This window comes from Zingiber officinale, chromosome 10B (assembly GCF_018446385.1).
Source record: "Zingiber officinale cultivar Zhangliang chromosome 10B, Zo_v1.1, whole genome shotgun sequence".
Taxonomy (NCBI): domain Eukaryota; kingdom Viridiplantae; phylum Streptophyta; class Magnoliopsida; order Zingiberales; family Zingiberaceae; genus Zingiber; species Zingiber officinale.
In genome coordinates this window covers 83,787,493-83,792,976 of record NC_056005.1, presented here as the reverse complement: position 1 = coordinate 83,792,976, position 5,484 = coordinate 83,787,493, and positions in this window count along the sequence as shown.

The following is a 5,484-nucleotide window of genomic DNA, read 5'->3' as shown; positions in this document are numbered from 1 at the left end:
AACCTTCCCTTCTTGCATGAGAACAACTCCAAGGCCCATCTTGGAGGCATCACTGTATATATCAAAACTTTTGTCACTCTCTGGAACAGTCAAGATAGGAGCACTGGTCAATCTCTTCTTCAATGCTTGGAAACTTTGCTCACATTTATCTGACCACTCAAACTTCTTGTTCTTCCTGGTTAAGGCCGTTAGTGGAGAGGCTATCCTGGAAAAGTCCTCCATAAATTTCCTGTAGTACCCTGCTAAACCAAGGAAGCTTCTGATCTCCTTGGCGTTCTTGGGCCTACTCCAGTTGTTCACCGCTTCTATCTTGGCAGGATCCACTTGAATACCTTCTTTAGAAATGATGTGACCTAGAAACGCCACCTGCTCTAACCAGAACTCGCACTTTAAGAATTTAGCACAAAGCTGCTTTTACTGAAGGGTCTGTAGTACTATCCTCAAGTGCGTGTCATGCTCCTCTGGGGTTCATGAATAGATCAGAATGTCATCGATGAACACAATAACAAACTTGTCAAGGTATTCTTTGAACACTCTGTTTATTAAGTTCATGAAGACCGCAGGTGCATTAGTCACTCCAAAAGGCATGACTACAAACTCGTAGTGTCCATATCTGGTCCTGAAAGCTGTCCTGGGTATATCACTTTCTTTCACTTTCAACTGATGGTACCCAGAGCGCAGATCTATCTTAGAGAACACTGTTACCCCCTTTAACTGATCAAATAGATCATCTATTCTGGGAAGAGGGTACTTGTTCTTAATTGTTACTTTGTTCAGCGCTCTATAATCTATGCACATTCGCATAGATCCATCTTTCTTCTTAACGAACAACACTAAAGCTCACCATGGTGAGTGACTAGGGCGAATGAAATCTTTGTCAAGCAGCTCCTGTAGTTGTTCTTGTAGCTCTTTCAGTTCCACTAGAGACATTCGGTACGGAGCTTTTGAAATTGGACCGGTACCAGGTGTTGGGACCGAAATGTAGCTAGAGGGGGGGGGGGGGTGAATAGCTCGTCGCGCGCTTCGTGTTCTTCGTTGCTTGTTTCTTTGATGGTGTGCAGCGGAAATACAAGAAACAAAAACATACAACGCTAACACTTAAGGATTTACTTGGTATCCACCTCACAAGAGGTGACTAATCCAAGGATCCACACAAGCACGCACCCTCCTCTAATAAAACACTCCTTTACGGTAACTACCGAAGGCGGAGAAGCTCTACAAGACTCTCAATACAAGAAGAAAGAAAAAGGCAGTAAAGAACAAGCAAAAGCTTACAAGAAGTGCAATAAAAGCCCTAACCCTAACTTCTCTTCTTCGCCTCTTGACTTGGACAAAACTTTCAAGAATCTTCAAGATTTGGCGTGGAGAGCTCTGTGGAGAAGCTGTGGAGTCGCCTGTGAAGATCGGAGCTGTATTCGTGAAGTTCTACCGAAGGAATCGAACGCCTGCAGCTAAATATGACGCTAATGGTCGGATCCCGATCGATTGGAATGCTCCCAATCGATCGGGGAGGCTTTGGATCGATCGACCGATCGATCCAGAGTGCCTCTGTGCTCTCTGGAATAGCCTGGATCGATCGATCGATCGATCCAGGGCTTATTGCACGAAATCGTGCCTCCCAATCGATCGACTGATCAATTGGGAGCTCTGGATCGATCCACCGATCGATCCAAAAGGGGCTCTGTTCGCGAGACACATCTCCCCAATCGATCCACTGATCGATTGGGATAATGCCTTTCGCAGGGACTCACCCGATCGATCGGCCGATCGATTGGGCATGATCCAATCGATCGGCTGATAGATCCAGATCTTGGTTTTTGCCCAAAACCAAATCCAAAGCCCCCTAAACCAACATCCAGTCAACCATGACTTGTTGGTAAATAAACCTAGCATCCGGTCACCCTTGACCAGCTAGGACTCTCTCACCATGTGTCTGGTCAATCCCTTTGACCCACTTGGACTTTTTTCCTCTTGCCAAGTATCCGGTCAATCCCTTTGACCTACTTGGACTTTTCTTCCTCGTGCCAAGTATCCGGTCAATCCCTTTAACCTACTTGGACTTTCACCAGATGTCTGGTCAACCTTGACCCATCTGGATTTTCCCGTGCCTGGCTTCACTCACCAGGACTTCCCTTCTGCCTAGCTTCACTCACTAGGACTTCTCTTCTGCCTAGCTTCACTCACCAGGATTTTCCAGTCAAGTATCCGGTCAACCTTGACCTACTTGACTCTCCATCACAATCTCCACACATGAACAATTTGCACCTGCAATCTCCATGTGTTGTCTACATGTATTGTCAACATGTATTGTCAAACCATAAAAACATAAACATTAAGACTTGAGCTTGACCCAATTCAAGCTCAGTCAAACTAGGTCAACCTTGACCTGACGAATATTGCACCAACAATCTCCCAACACCAGGAACCAACTCAATTTCAAACTCCACTTCTCTGTTGGGAGGTAGTCCAGGTAGCTCTTCTGGAAATACCTCTGGATACTCACAGACTATCCGAACATCTTCCTGCTTGGGTCCTTTTTGTCCTTCTGTTCTGCTTACTTGACTGGGGTTTCTGACTCCCTGCTGTCTCGTCCTCTATCTTGACTGGCTTGAGTTGCGTTTGTTGTGCCTTGATGCTGATCAGATAGTGCTCAGCGACTAATGCTCTGCTGAACAACTCTTCACCAGTCTGTGGTCAGTGAGTTCCACTACTCACATTAAGTGTTATTTCTGGCCTTTCAAAGTAGAATATCTTAATTACTTCTTTAAATGCCTTGGCATTTTAACAAACACCTTGTGTGCCAAAATCCCTAAAGTCTTGACTTTGGGATCTACTTAAGGCCTTGGCCTTTTTCCTTCTTTTCTTTTTCTTTCTTATACTTTTCTTAAATTCAAAATACTGATAGGGTATTTTTTTTTCCATATGCATCTATATGTGAAACTAACTAGGTAACACACAATTATGCATAGAACACAAAAGGAATCTGCACATACAATAAAATACTTCTAAAAATTTCTCTTTCTGTAAATAATAAGGAAATACATACTAAAAAATTTAAATACTTTCTTACTTGAAGACAACAAGGTTGATGCTGATGTGTGTGTGATGCTGGAGAATAGGACCTGCTTCGAAAACTCAACCTGTAACGCCCCACCCTCCTCACTACTAGTCTGTGAGGGCGGAGCGCTACTGGACTACTAACTTTACTTAATTAGACTTATTCACATGTAAAGATCAATACATAAACTCTCTAAACATGCAACTGATAGCAGCGGAAAACATAAACAACTTATCTCTACATTCTACTCCAGCATATGAACACAACTAAAACTATACATCAATCTAATCATGCTGAAATATATGTATTAATCTGAACATGCATGCAACCATGGTACAACTCAGATAATAGGTCTAATGTGCATAACAATTTAAATGAAAGAATTCTAAATGCATGACAATCTTAATAAATTCTTATGCTAAATCCCAAGGCTTCTATAGTTCAGGTATCACACATCCATCCGCACCTCCTTGTCACCTTCCTTTGCTATAACTTTTCCTTTAATCTATCTGCAGTAAGAGGAAATGCAACTATAAGCAAAATTGCTTAGTAAGCGCTATCTAACTCACAAAACTCGAATATGCATGTAACTGGAAGAAATCTAAAACTGAATGCTCAGATAGAAATACTACTCATGCTCATCTAATAGCAAAAGAAACATAGCATGCTGAAATACTAAACATGTAAGCAAATCTAAACAACATGTCAGCATAGAAGAAAACTATGTTAGGATCGACGGTCGCGGCTAGAGAGGGGGGGTGTGAATAGCCGACCTCAAATTATCGTTTCTTCCTACAATTTAGGTTAGCGCAGCGGAAAAATAACAACAGAAACGTAAATGGAGAAATCAAACCTCAAGCACAGCGTTGTAACGAGGTTCGGAGATGATACTCCTACTCCTCGGCGTGTCCGTAAGGTGGACGAAGCCTATCAATCCGTCAGTGGATGAGACCCCGGATAACCTGCTAATATGAACTCCTTCTGGGTGGAGAAACCTCGCCACAATCTCTTTTGCAACAGCAATAAAGGAGTACAAGAAATAAAGCAAGAAACAATGGATAATATGAATATAAATACACTCTACCAAGTTTGCTTGCCTTCTTCTCGTCGACTGGAGTCCGTTGATGAAGCAGCAACTTCACGGATGATGCCAGCAGCAGCTGATCAACCAGTCGAGGGAAGCTCACACGAAGCTTCAGCAAAGAGGAGCTCAGCAAAGCTCAAATCGCAGTAAGGAGGAAGAGCAAGAACTTGCAGAAAACAAGAAGAAGGTCCTGTAGAGTCGCTCGACTCTTTATATAGCTGAACCTGCAAACCTGTGAAGGCAGAAGAAGACACAGAAGACCGAGATCTAGCCGTTGTCACTCACAACGGCTAGGTCTGGACCGATCAGGCTCCAACCTGATCGGTCCACACTGTCCCTGATCGGTCTTGGGACCGATCAGGCTAAGCCTGGACCGATCAGGCTATGTCCTGATCGGTCCAGGAGGAGTCTGATCGGTCCCTGGACCGATCAGCCTTTCTCCTTCTTCTCTTCTGTTTGCTTCCTGATCGGTCTTCAGACCGATCAGATAATCCACAGAAGCATTTTGTTTGGTTACCGATCGGTCACCAGACCGATCAGCCGTATCACTGGATCGGTCCCCAGATCAATCCAGAGCTTGGTTTTTCCCAATACCAAGTCCCAAGTCTCCCACACCAACATCCGGTCAACCTTGACTTGTTGATACATCATGCTTAGAATCTGGTCACTCCCTTGACCTACTAAGACTCCCCACCAAGTGTCCGGTCAATCCCTTTGACCCACTTGGACTTTTCTCTTCGTGCCAAGTATCCGGTCACTCCCTTGACCTACCTGACCTTCTCAACACCAGATGTCCGATCATCCTTGATCCATCTGGATTTTTCCTTGCCCGGCTTCACTCACCAGGACTTTCACCTAGCTTTACTCACTAGGGTTTCCAATCTGCCTGACTTCACTCACCAGGACTTCCAAACTGCCTAGCTTCACTCACTAGGACTTTTACCTGGCTTCACTCACCAGGATTTTCCATCTGCCTTCCTGGTCTAGAGAACGAGCTACCGAGCCCTCTCTGACCTAGTCCGGAGAACGAGCTACCGAGCCCTCTCCGACTTCGTCCGGTCCAGAGAACGAGCTACCAAGCCCTCTCTGACCTAGTCCGGAGAACGAGCTACCGAGCCCTCTCCGACTTCCACATCAGGTCTAGAGAACGAGCTATTGAGCCCTCTCTGACCATAGTCTGGAGAACGAGCTACCGAGCCCTCTCCGACTCCATCAGGTCCAGAGAACGAGCTACCGAGCCCTCTCTGACCACAGTCCGGAGAACGAGCTACCAAGCCCTCTCCGACTTCCACATGCCAAGCTTCCATACTTGTACTTCTCCGTGCCAAGTCCCTGCTTGGAC